Below are 14,602 nucleotides of genomic sequence, written 5' to 3'. Positions count from 1 at the left end.
TCGTACTTAGCCACGATTAAGACACTGTTTCTTTTTTATTTTATTGTGCTGAAATCAGACTGATTTATGGATTCTAAGACAGCATACACCATCGTTTTACAATCTGGTAACTTGTGGTAAGTCTATTAATTCAAACTCAAAAACGAATCAAATCTATGGCGAATATTAATGGCTTCAATATGTGCTTCAATTTCCTGTCGGTGGAGGGCAGTACGGCGCCTGTTGCGCATAGCTTACCGGAAATGTAATTAGAAGAAGAAGAACGAACATCTCGCGATGTTTATGTGTCCCTGCACTTTGTCAGCAGCGCCTTCCTCCACCATTTCGCTCCTTCTGAAGTCTCCTCCCCACAACCGCTATATTCAGTGAGCCGGACCCGCATTCGTTCGGCTCGTTCTTTTCCCGCTCACACTATCCCGCGGACGTCTCGCTGGGTACCGAGAGGCAGTTTGAAGTAGCCCCGTTACGGATTGAGTACGATTTCAGGAGGATGGCGTCTTCTTCGTTGACTTTTTAGTGAAAGAAAACGGCTCGGAAATTTCAGGTAGGAGGGAAGTTAAGATGGCGGCGACAGCCGGGGTGCGAGGGAGGGAGGGAGGGGGAGGGTTTAAGAAGGGGGGCTTCGAAAGGGGGCCGGTCGCGTTTGGTTATGGTAGATTGCTTTAATATAATATCTTCTTGGCGGAGGGATTGGTTTACCGCGACTAGTTATGTACATTCGGTCATACTGGTTTAAAAAATGACGAAATTCTTCATTTTCTAATTCACTCCGTTTTACCCTTTGTCGCTGCATTAAGAGTGAGTTGGCGGGTCACTGAACCCCCTCGCCCAACTAGAAATAATTTTTAAATATTTGAAGCGAATATTTGTAAAGGTTTTCAGTACCATTTTTAAATTATTTCTATAAAACACTAGAAGCCGCATATCAAAATCTGAAGCCAATCTTAAATGGTAGTGTGTTTTTGGTAAAGTTCTCTGGCCCTACGCCATGACGTCACGAGGACTTGTATTACCCTCTCTTTTCGGTGTAGCGTTATCGGGAAGTGGATTTCAGAATTTATCGGCATGTTCCGTGGAAATGTCTCGGCTAGTTAGCTATGTTTTTGTTGCATCGAACCAATGGTCTGCAGTGAAACGATACAACGCACCAGGCGACACCATTACATAACCCACGCGCTCATTATAGGCACATGGCTAGCTAGCTAACGGACTCTAACTAGCAATGTTAACTACTTGATTTGACCCAGCTTGTGTCAAGACCTCACATCAAGCTAAAACTAGTCTGGTAAATCGTTAACGTGAACGTTACAGCAAACATTGACAAGCCAAGCGTAACAACCGCGTCATGTCTTAAGAATTCGGCTAGCCAGTAACTGTTATAGCTAGCTAGACTAGCTACATGATTACAACCTTGCTTCCCTTCTATTGATAATTGTGTGCTTAACATTACGGAAATTAAATGGCTAGCTAGCTACCAAGCTGCAACCAACATTAAAGTTATGACGTTTCCTTGGAGCACACAACTCGCTGATTGTGGTTCGTAAGTTAGCGAAGTTAGGCTTTCTTGAAACCACAGTTGGTAAATTAACGTATTCAGAAATTAATTTGTTTGCTAGCTAGCTCGCTAGAGGGTTAATGCGGATTTTATTGGCTGCATTCAGATAATTGCGGTTCTCAGCAGTGGGAACGACGTCAGTAAATGGCTAATGTTAAGCCGTATATGTACAATGATTTGCCAGGAAGCAAATCGCACTTGTGGCCACAAGCAGTCCGGCCTTTATCGTTAACCGCCTTGCACTATTGCGACTATTGCTAACAAGCTCGCCTAGTTATGTAGCTACACGAGTGCTTTAAAAAAAAAAAAAAATTCAGTCCATCCACATATTAGGTTTGTGTGTAAGAATCCAGTAGACCTTATTGGAAGAGTTTCTCAGGATAATCTGTTGTCGTTAATGCTTTCTTATCTCAGTTAGTCTGGTTGTGACTAGTTATGTTCTGAAGTTAGTCCGGAATATCGTAACTAGCTCTACCATCATCATTTTCCACTGCCTGTTGCGCTAGTGTAAGGGCAATTCCAGCTTTATGGATGTGACATTTGGACACAAAATGAAAATAAAAATCCCTCGGAAAAATGACTCATTACATGATAAATGTTAATGCATATTATCGTAGCACCCAGTTGGCTGAGGGGAAGGGCAAAAAAAAAAGATATATATATATATATCTATATATATATATATATATATATATCTATATCTATATATATATATATATATATATATATATATATATATATATATATATAAAATGTTAAGCCAGAACTTGCATTATGAATGTGATGCAAAAACAGGTATTTTGGAGAGTCTATAAGCTTTCTAAAAAGTCTGTTTTCAAGATAGCCGCCAAATAGCATTGATTTCATAATGGGACTAATAAATCAATTTAAGCATTTTCCTGTTAGCCTACATTTTCAGGTTTCAAAATGGCCACAATCGACTGTTTTGGACATAAGTTTAATTGGGAAGTAAGTTTCTTTTTTCATGCTCAGTTTGACATTACTGTGGAGTTGCCCATAACGTAAACGTGTTTTCAAGATAGCTACGATGTGTAATCCATACCATCTATTTTTTTGGGATTGGAACAAGACTTCATGATATCCTGAAAAACAGTTGGATAAACACAACCAAATGCAATGGTCACCTTATTCAGTTCTTAAAGGTACAGTAGGTAATTTCACACTCTTAATGGTCGAGAGCAATTGCAGCAACAAACTCCCTCAAACCACAACATGCACTGTTTTGGAAAGTTGACACTGACAAATGCAGCAGAGCCTGCCTTCTTTTTCTAGTGTTCTAGTAAGAAAATGTTCACCGAACAGGTGACTTTATGAAATGTTGACTGTCTTTTTGAAGTTTTCACTTTAGCTAACCAACTATATTATGAATGAGCAAGCAACTTATTTGGCTATGGAACTAGCTGGCTTTATAACTAAGATATAATGGTGTACTACAAACAATGCATTTTACGGTTTGAGACAAATAAAGTTATTAGCTATTAGTTAGCTTGCCGAATGTACAAATATCCACCTGTGACACAACACGTGTGCAAGCATTGTTGTATACATGTTGTTTAATGTATACGTGTACAAATAACAGGATTCATAGACTTGTCGAAGATGCATTTCTTAAACTGACCTTTGCGGAATTTGGCACCAGCCACAAATGGACACAACTTGAGCTGCCTTGATGGCCATGTTGGATAAGTAACAGCAAGCTGCAAGTTGTACATTTTATAAGCCTCTATTAGGGCTGTCTCTAAGGGTAACGGTAGAAACTCCCCGATGGGAAGTAATCTCGAGAGGAAACTGGCTTTTGGAGGCCTGTCCTTTGCAGGCCTATAGGTAGGCCCCTGGGATTTAATATTACAGACACTAGTCTCCAGAGTTTGCAAACTGAAATAAATCCAGTGAGCAGCAGTTCTCCAGACAGGGACGCCTTGTTAATGAGACGTCTGTAGAGAATGGCCAGACTGGTAAAAGGTAACGGGAAGGTGACCGTAGCGCAAATAACTACACATTACAACAGTGGAATGCAGAAGAGCATCTCTGAACACAACACATTAGAACTCTTAAGTGGATGGGCTACAGGAGTAGAAATCTAAAAAAAAAAAAAAAAAAAAGTCTAAAATACCTATTGAAGTGTTACTTCACTTATACTTTTCCCATCAACTTCCTGAAAAACAAGGTTTTACAAGATTTGATTGTGATTGTGTACCAGCGGGCATGTTTTCGGATGAAATGAATGTAAATTTTCCGTTCGCACTCCAATCAATGTCCATTCACTTAGTGGCACGTATTCTGCTCTGCTTCCCCTTCCTCATTTAACTGCAGTCAGATCAACTTCCCACCCTCCACAAATTCGCCCTGAAAGAGCCGTTTAACTCACGTATACGTCATATTGTGGAAGTTAGTGCTGCTCTAACTGTTCAATGTGCTGTTCAGTGCCCAAATTGCACTCCAGACAAGTGATCACTGAAACTCTGTATACTATTGCTTATCTAGTTAGAAAACAATACCAGTTCGCTATCAGTAACAACAAGAAAATCAGCTATTACTAGTTTGCGTCCCAATTTTACAAATATCCACCTGAAGCACAATGCTGGTGCAATTTCTGCTATGTTGGTATAGTGGATATTTGTAAATTCGTAAAGCTAAATATAGCTAATTTGCTTGTTGCTACTGATAACAAACTGGTATTGTTTTATATCTAGATATGTAGTCTTTGCTTGGATAATAAGCAATGCTATAGAGTTTCAGTGATTGCTTGACTGGAGTGCAATTTGGGCCGTGACACAGAAAATCAGAATAAACGCCCAATGTTTTGATGGTGACGGCATGACAAATGTACACTTTGAAACCCAAATTTAAGGACTATAAACACAGGCAGAGGGTGAGTCAACATGTCAGAGAGCCTTTTTCAATGATGGGAAGGAATTTACTATGGTTGTGTAACGCATCTTACCTATTGTCCCTTTAAGCTAGCTACTACTTGCTTGCGAGAGGGAACAATGTCGTATTCACTTGTTTATGACTTTCAACGTTTTAATTCGTCGGAATTTCCCCGGATTTCTCGTTTGAGTTCTGCGGCCGCGGATTCTGTGGGGGCCAGCCACAGATTAAGGTAACATAGTATAAGGTAATGGAGGGCGCCGTAGTGGCGCACAGCTAACGTAACGTTACAGTTGCACACTGAGGTTCGATTCCCGGTCCTGTCCTGTCAAAAGCTGAGTTTGGCCGGCTCTCATGGAGCGGGATAATTGGCTCGCTGCTCCAAGGGAGGGACTCAGCAGGGACTAGACGGAATTACGGTCGCAGCCTGTGAGACGTGACAAGCGTGTTCTCCCTCGGCCACCGAAGGGACGTGGTTGTAAGCGGTGTATCCCCAGCTAACCCTAATTGGATTAGGTAGGGTACAATTGGCTACCAAATTGGGAGAAACAAGGGAAAAAATTTGAAAGGTCTTAACAAAAAAAAAAAAAAAAAAACATAAGGTAATGAGAACAAGCAATGCTTGCCTTTTCCGACCCCTAAGTGTACCTGCTGCTCTTTGCCGAAAAGCTAAATGGTGTCTCAAGGTCTTTCTATGCATGCGCTTTTACGTGTTGCCTGCTCTCCAACCTCGTGTCAACATTCCCTCCATATAATGCTATTAGTGGGGAGGGGATAAAACAATTCTCACAGTAATAGTTGGTAATATCTAGTTGGTTTTCTTGGTAGCTTAGTTAGCTAGCTTGCAATAAATGTATGTAGTTAAGGGTGTAATAGGCGATTTCTTGCCTCCTAACGGTCGGGAGACGAATTGCAGCAACCAACCCCCTCAAGCCATTGTACAGCTGTACAATGTTTTGGTACAGAATGTGGGAGCGTCAGCTGTATATTTTTAAGGCCTATGTACACAGGCAGAGGGCTAGTCAGTGAGCCTTTTTCAATGATGGGAATGGATTTACAAGGTCTTCAAACAATGTTTTAACACTTGGTTAACCAACTAATGTCTTTTTTGGCCTACTAAATTATCTACCCAATCCTACTAACTATTTTAGGTATGTGAAATGCGACAAGTGAGTTTGTGGCAGAAGGAATTTAAAAAAATGTATTTGTTGACTCATGTTTAAACATTTAAAAATTAATTTAATATGATTCCAAGTGCAAATGTAAATATAATTGCAAACATACACATTTGCCCAAATCTGCTATCGACAGTCATGCATCAGCAGCGTGTCGATTTCTTACTCAACCCTATGCGTGTTCATTGCACAGCACAACCTGTCATTCACAATCGCCCAACCAAGTTCTGAGGACAAAATGATGGTATAATGATGATCTGGGCATTCATAACACAGCATCTTGTGTTTATCTACCATCCAAATAAGATGGAAAAAATAAGAATTAACCTGTGCAATTGTGTATTTTTTTGTTATTTGTATTTTAAATTGCAATTGTAATTATAAATATAGAAATGTGGCAAAATCCTTTGCAGTTATTTTTTGTTTTTATTGCACTTATTGCACTCCTATTGTATATTGCACTACTTCCCACCCCAACTGATTCTCAGGCACAGAATTGTTTCTTGCTTTAAGCCCTGTATCACAGCCTAAGTGCTTCAGTGTCAGTTTCCATTCCGCAAACCTTTAATCCCCTCAGAATCCCAGAGGATGTAATCCCCAGTCGGAATGAACAAGGTTATTAAAGATGAGATGACTTGCTGAGTGTTGGCGATGGTAACATTAGAATGCCTTGCTTTTTCGGATGGTTATAAGCATAGCCATAGCTATAAGCATGGTTATAAGCTAGCTAAGCTGCTCATTCTACCCATTAACTTTAATTTTCAGTAATTTATCGCAATCTGCACTTTAGTGCCATTTGATTGCATAAAACTGCTCAACGATTGACCATACCCATTTCTCTTCATTGTGGCTGCCAGATGAGCCAGCTAGCTCAGCCAAGCCTCCTACATTACATGGATATTAAACGTTCTGCATAAGACTTTTTAGCATTTTTAGGAAGTGTATCCTCTCCTTTATACCTTTTACATCAGGTCCATAACTCAAGTGTTTTGCTATTTGACACATTTTTATTCATTTATTTATTTAATATTTTTTTGGGCTTCCACAGCCTAGTGGGTGCTGTGCATTGTATGCATTGATAATTTTTTTATTAAAATTTTTTTATCTAAGCATAATCATTTTTCTAGGTGGGTTTGTTTTTGTCCAAATGTCACATCCCTCTTTTGCCCTCTTAAATCTTTGCATTGGGGCTGTGCGAAATTAAATCCCCATTTCTGTTATGAACAGGGAACTCCTTATTTCCGATTGGTCAAAGGAGAGGTTGCGGTGGGTGTGCATCCACAGCTACTAGTTGAGGGTGTTGATTTTATTTTGGGAAATTCTAGTGAATCTGTGTTTGAGCAGAAGAGCCAATGCCTAATGTGCCAACTCAAACTCTTATGTCTCCCACTTAGGTGGACACTGTTGGTGCAGCTTGTGCTGTTACATGGCAATAGCGCATTCTGTGTTACCTGATAAATATGATATTATCAATATTATTATTTGTCATTGCTTGTGAAACGTGTCTTTTTTGAGTCATTCTAGAAAGCATTTATTTTATTCCCATTGATATTTTTGTACATGCTTTGAATGGCTCTATTTGGAAGTCAAGTCGAGTTCTTGCCGTTTTACCTATTGTTGGGTCACATGGTTAAACTTACTGGTCCGTTTACTGTCGTGTGAAAAGTTTCTCAAACTACTTAATGGCTAGTTCTGGTCGCAGGAAGTAGATTACCTTTTGCATGTTTGCATATTTTGTCCGTGAATTCATCCCTTCTAGAGAAGGAACCGATTTGTCTAAATGGTTTTATTTGATTTGTTAAACTTGTCCTCTTGTCCACTTCAGAAGTTTCCTGCTCCATGTTGTTCCTCATATGGTGGCAGCATGTGAGGGGGAGAGAGAGGTGACTGATGATGGTGTGTTAAAAAACATGTTTACTGTTTGTCCCTCACACTCATTTGATGACGTTTTGGATGCTCAACCCATTCATCAGCATTTTTACGGTGTCAATTATTATAATAATAATAATAATAATAATAATAATAGTTTATTATTATTATTTAGATGGCATATTTTCTATTCTGAAAAGCATGAAGAACTGGAAGCAGAGGGAAGGAATACTTTGGAGAATATTATTGCGGTACCGTTCAATTTGGCCTGGGCTTCTCCATGTCTGTTGGTAAGAACCTGATGTTACCTTTCGGCCATGCACTGACTTTAAAGTTTTCCCTGTGAGGTAAATTTGGTTGATCTAGTAGGGCCACACAATTGTGTTAGTAAATTTGACCTTCTAAATGGATACTGGAAAGAAATGGACCAACTACTTTTCAACGGCTGGGTTAGAGGGTTGTGTGGTGTACCGTGACGATGTTGTCATTTACGGTGTCACATGGGATCAACATCTTCAGTGGGTTCAGAGAATTTGACTGAATCTGGTGATACAGTAGGGGAATCCCGATGGTAATTTGTGTTTGGGGTTATTGAGATGTTGTATATAGTTTAGTTAAGTGATGCTCACACTTTAAGAAGGGGGTGTGACAGTGTCAGACTACTTGGCTCTCTGTGGGCATTGTTTTGTCTTACCTGTGGGGGGGCTCGTTAGTGCTGATGCAGAGCATCTGGGGTACCCAGTGCCTCGCCTGTATAAAGGCAGCTGAAAGTAATCATCCTGGCTCTTGCCACCTCTTTAGGTAACTTGTGTTTGGTTGTTCTTTTGGTTTGACACTCTACAACTCCTGACAGAACTTGTTTCCCTCCTTTCAGCACTTTCATCACCTCTGATCCTACTGATTTACACACTTTCTATCTTTTTGTCTTATTTATTAATTATTTTGAGTTCATTAAACCTTCAACTAAATTTTCTTAATCTTGTCTCTCTCCTTTGGCCTTCCCTTGGGTTGGTAGTGACCGTTATATGCATGTATATGTATATGTGTGTGTGTGTATATATATATATATATATATATATATATATATATATATATATATATATATATATATATATATATGGGTCGTTCCTGTTATCCGGTGACTTTCTGGCCTTGTAACCTTTTGGGGGAAAAAAAGGTATCTTTTTATTTTTCTGTCCGAAAATTGATATGTTGAATGGTTTTGCTGTCAAAAGAAAAGGACTGACTGAGTCGGGATAAAACCTGGGTTCAAAATGTATTTTAGTCCTATAATAAAACCTGGAACCGCAGAAGTCTACAGTTTGTGATTGTGGCACCAAAAAAAGGTAGTCTCGAGCCTGCCATTGAAATGTGGCATTTGGAACCATCCAGTTCTATGTTTATTTTGTGGTACTCAGAAAGCATGTGGGCATATGGCTGGTGTTGTCACTACTTTCCTGTCTATTTGGTTCAATTAAATTAAATTTATTTTGTATAATGCTGTCACAAAGGCTCTTTACAGAGTGAATTAAACTGAACTCCCCAGAAGAAAATCTTGGGAGGAACCTGGCTATCCTCCACCAACCTATAGGTTTTATGTATGAAACAAAGGTCCATATGGAGGGATGTAGAGTCTGGAGTTCTGAGGGTAGGGGGATGAATTCTTAGCTCCGGGATATGGTGAGGCATGGGCTGGACCAGCGTGGGGCAGTGCTGCTTAGAGTCTGGGGCCGATTTGAGTGGTCCATGAGCTCCAGAGGTTGGGGGAGTGGCAGGAAAGAGAAACAAAGGAGGATGTTAGGCACTAAAATGTATTACATTGAATAAAATTTCCTTGAGCACAGAACAGAAAGCATGTACCACACCTACCTCCCTGGTGACCCGGTGAGGTTGTAGCTAACCCCACTGGCACTGTTAAGGCCTTCTCGGTACCACTGTCACGTGTAGATTTCTAAGTAACCACTAACCTCATCTAGTGCCTGTCTCCAGAACCATCGTATGAAGCTATCACTGATTATAAGCCGAACTGTAAATGTGTTTTTTTAATACTGATTTAAATATCTAGACTCTGACCTCCTTATACATTTTGGAAGGGTGTTCCTCAGTAGTGGGGCTCTGTACGAGAGCTCTACCACCTGTCAGTTTTAGATATTTTTGGGACTACCGGGTATCTTCATTATTGAAGAATGATTTAAAATATGACTGAGCCTAGATGCTAGATTGGTCATCTGCTGTTTGTTCCTCATGTATCAATTCGCCATTTAATATTCATTCCTAATGGATTCATTTTCTTTTGTAAATGTGTAAGCCTTTCTAAACTTAAGCAGCTTCAAGTGTGAATGTTTAAACGGTTTACTGAAACTGAGTTGTGAACGTTTACAAAAAATTGTGAACGGATAACCGATAATTTGAAATGGTAACCTCTGTTTAAAATAAATGCGTGTTCACCACCAGGTGTATTATTGTGGTTTACATTGTAGACAAGCTACAGTAGTTCTAGCATGCAATCTTTGGCAATTTCAGTGGTTTTAAAATGCAAAAACCACAGGGAATTGAATGCTTCATGAGTATAGTTGTCAAAGAATTTCTCTTGCTGTTGGTTGACTTATCGCTTATTGTAATGTTGTCGTTTCTTTAGGTTAATGGAGGGTCCGTGTATATTTGTTGCTACACGTTCAAACTATGTACCAGCAAACTGAATGTAGCTTTCCACTATATCGTGTATATAAAAACAAATAAAGCAATACATCATTGTACAAATGTTGCATGCAATATTACAATATGCAGTTTACATTCAAAAACTAGCAATCAATCTGTGACCATTTCTGGGGGTTAGGAATGCAAACACTGCAGGGAATTGAATTCTGCAGTTCAGTTATGGCTTATTCCATGCTGTTTCTCCATCCAACTAAACATGCCTTTCCACTATGCTATTTATATTAAAATAAAGCAATACATAACTTGATCATTTATCAATCGGTTATTGAAAGCGGAAATTCAAATAGACCTGTATTATGACCTTACAATGTTGACATTAAAAATATAGGACCCCTAGCGGTCATAAGAATTTTCGGTTACATGGTTAACCGATGTAAAAAAAAAAAAAAAAAAAAAAAAAGGAATGTGATCCATTTACAAAAACTGATTTGCGCTTCCCTAGTTTTAGGTTAGCATGATAAAATAGTTTTTGGATTTAAATAAAAAAAAATTTAAGTAACCGTATTAAATGCCATTCTGCGTTTCCTTGTAGAAGCAGAGGACGCCATTAACTCAGCATCCTGGAAGTGGAAAGTGCGGAAGGGTCTGGTCCAACACCACAGACTGGTGAGTGGTTTTGTCATGGAGAGAGGGGGAGAGAGAGAGGGAGAGACTCTGTTGGTGTCTTAACATAGTTTTGCATGGCAATTTTATGTCCTAATTGAATGTTTCTCATAATAAGTGGCCGTTTGTACCGTTGTGATTATTTTTTGCTCTTAATGCTTGTCACTTGTGTCAATCCCTGATTATGGGTGATTTTCTGCAAGAGGGGCTCTGCAGGTGTTTTCTATCATTTAGTTGTGCTACCTTTTGAGGAAGCGAATGCAAGAACACCATTTTCTTCTGACCACACCAATCCCCTGCAGCTATTCTGCCATTTCTTTTTAGTCGGGTTTTGCTCTGACGTCACTGCAGCTGTGTACAATCAATGGATGGCATGTCTTGAGGTCTTAAAATGTACAGTAACATACAAAGCGATTACTGTCCCTGTTCCATATTCAGTGTTGCCCTGTAATATATTTTGGCACCGAAAATAGTGCCAAATATCTAGGCTATTAATTTGTAAATTAATTATTATTTGGAATTGTGGGCCTATGTGGAGCACTTTTCCAAAACATGAGTCAACCGCTGTGTTGTAGCCTGGGTACCTTGACACAATGAGTGTCTGTCACTGCTATCAGATTATGTACTATTTTATTGATACACTGTGGTGACATTTGGTTGTAGGCTACTATTGACAATGCAGAAAGAGACCTGCACAGTGTGGTAATCGTAAATGTCTGTTACTTGTGTTCACGTTGACACACCTTGGAGAAACCAAAAACTGAAAAATAATTTCTTTCATTCATCCTGAATCCAAATGAAGAGGATTTAGACTAAGCCCCTAAAAATATAGACTAAGAAAAATACAGGTTCTGAAGATGCAACGTCAGAGAAGGCGCTTTTTATTATTATTATTATTTTTTACCTGGCACCTGTTCTAAATGGCCTGCATTGGATATGCGCCTGCCTCGATTTTATTCTTTTTAAACAGACAGGATGTAATCAGAAGGTTGAAATATGTTGAAAATAGACAGATTATAAGATAACAAATTAACAAAAGGACTAGAAATAACATTGCTTTGGCAGTGTTAGACACCAGATGGCTATCTCCACTAGCCATCTGGGTCACCAGGCCAATGTAGGGACCACGTTTTCCACAATCCCGCAGGACAATTCCGCGACATCCACTCCAGCATGATGTCTAGTTACGGTTTAGCCAATTGCGTAATGGCGGGAGCAATAAACTTTCCCAGTATAAGAGCAAGGCACGCTCTTTTTGGACACTCCCTTATCTTCACCTCATCTGCTCCAACACTTGGACAGAGGCTGAATTCAGTACAGCGCACCACCAGGCCTACGGATACACCTAGTTTACCTTGCGGTCACTTGGTGGCCTTTAGTGAGTGTGCTGGTGTATGCAAACCGCCACATCAGATCACCAATGAACTACAGTAAGAACTTTGCCACACGGAAAACGGGCCAGCGGACATTTTCCAGAACCGAATGGACCAGATGACAACGCGCAGCCCACGGGAACATCCCAGCTCTGCGCACCTCTCCAGGACATTCACAGCACCATCGCCACTTCTACAAGGACAGCCCCTCCTTTTGAATCCAGCAATGCAGTGGTCTCTGTAAGAGTATACAAACATCCCAGGCACAGGCAGTGTTTAGCTTAGTCTTAACTGATATTGTGAATTTGTCTTTTTCATATTTGTTGTGTGTTACCGTTTGCATGCATTCTGTTAGCCGTACATGTGCTAATGTGTTAATTGATTCGCCGTCTTTTGTGCATATATAGTCAACTATGCTCGCAGTCGCGCTTCTCACAGCTAACACGAATACGCTTTAACACCCACAACTCTAGCTAACCCAAGCAAGCTACTATTACCTTTTCCGTGCACTTGTGCACATTCCTAAAGCTAACTGCCCAAGCTAACTGCCCAAGCTAACTGCCCAAGCTAACTGCCCAAGCTAACTGCCCAAGCTAACTGCCCAAGCTAACTGCCCAAGCTAACTGCCCAAGCTAACTGCCCAAGCTAACTGCCCAAGCTAACTGCCCCCACCTTGCCTTTGTTCAAGGGGCACGTACACACACACATTCTTAACATACCTTATCCTACTAACTTCCCATTAGTTAAACCTCATATATGTTCTGTGTTTGTATGTCTGTTTAATAAATATATTTTCTAAAACCCGGTGTCTGTTTTGGTGTCACATAGACATGAGCCGAGTCAAATCAGTTCCAACCTTCAGGTTATCGGTATGTTTAATCATTGATATTGGTTACTATAATAATTAATTCAAATACTAAATATGTTATTTGGCGGCCCATGCGAGGACCCTACACCAATGAATTTGGTGGCCCAGGTGGAATTTTTGGTGGCCCAATCACAAAAGTACCAAAAAACAATAATCTTTATTTTACATTAAATTTATATTGTGACAATGTCTGTATCCCAAATGTATATTTTCCAATACCAGGAACTACAATACAACACAGTGCTTTGATTTATTTTCATATTCCTTTCTCATTTATTATCAGTGCAATTTAAAGTTATTCATTTTGAAAAATGTATTCATAGCTGCCAACCAAGACAATAGCCTATATAGGCTAGCTCAGAACATTTCCGCGAGGAAGAATACAAGTTACATTTCTATCAAATCTTTACATGTTATTTCACATTCATGTGATGTCTAATTTTTCAAATCATTGTACTTCATATTCATCTTTCATACAATGCAGTCTATTTATAGTGCTTGATTAGGCCTATATTTTAAACTCAAATAAATGATAAGGTAATAGATTTTTTTCCCCCACTGAAATGTTTGGGGCTCATGTCCATGCACTTTCAACTAACATTTTTTCCCCACCAAAAATGCTTAACCAATGTACTGTGTAATATACTATAAATTCATGTGCTATTCTGAAAACATTAACTTTTGCTGGAGAAAATCTAGTGGCCCACTTGGGCCACCAGTGCTGCAGTTCTGGTGGCCACACTGTAACTTTGAGTGGCCCCGTGCCACTAGGCCATGCTTATTGTCTAATCATGGTTTTCAGTGTCCTTCCAAAGTACTGTAGCACCAGTTAAAATATTGTGCGTTGTAGAAACCTCTGCTCAGATAAACGTCTTCGTCACAACGTTTTAACATTTAAAATGAAATTTTTTTGGAAACCGGAGCAAACCGATGGTCCTTTATATATCCGAATTCATGTCCTTGCAGGGTTCAGATTCGGATTCGAGCAACGGCAAAATTCTGCATCCTGTTGCACCAGTATAACGTAAATGCAATCGCAAGATAAGACAAGTTGATAAGTTGTAAAACTAAAGTCTCTGTTTGGTTGCACAATTAATACTTATACTTACTAATATCTTTGCTGACTTGACTGGAAGCCAAAACATTGTCATGCAGTGACATTTCTATATTCAGACCAATCACGCATATTTAAAAAACGCATCACCTTTCACATTTCGTGCCCGTCTAACTTCAAGCATCAAGTAATAAGATGGCTAAACTGTTCCATCGCAGCGGCTGCCTTGGCTTCCCACCACCATCTATTCTGGCTAGTTATGGGCTTTTAGTGGATGTGCTGTATTTGGACTGCCTTGATGGTGTTTTTGCTTTATGTATTCTCCAACAATTGTCTTCGAATTAAGAACTAATAATAAAGAGTAATTTATTCCTTTACTCTAGAGATACGGTTGGTTATTTTCTGTATCTTTACTTGCCGAAAACGAGAGCACGTCAATCTCATTATACAAATTAAAGGGGTCATCTATGGGGGAGAATGCACTCCTAGCTTATA

At 39.6% G+C, this 14,602-nt stretch overlaps 1 protein-coding gene across 1 annotated transcript in view; it reads left to right on the top strand.

Moving 5' to 3' along the window:
- Positions 1-331: 331 nt before the first annotated feature.
- Positions 332-14,602, top strand: part of srcap (Snf2-related CREBBP activator protein) — a 153,077-nt gene continuing 138,806 nt past the window's right edge. The window contains exons 1-2 of the mRNA XM_061231270.1: positions 332-544; positions 10,742-10,815. The gene's annotated coding sequence lies outside the window, so the exon portion shown is untranslated. The remainder of the gene's footprint in view (positions 545-10,741; positions 10,816-14,602) is intronic.

Source organism: Conger conger, chromosome 2 (assembly GCF_963514075.1).
Source record: "Conger conger chromosome 2, fConCon1.1, whole genome shotgun sequence".
NCBI lineage: Eukaryota > Metazoa > Chordata > Actinopteri > Anguilliformes > Congridae > Conger > Conger conger.
The sequence above is the reverse complement of the archived record's forward strand: the minus strand, read 5'-3'. Positions and strand labels throughout refer to the sequence as shown.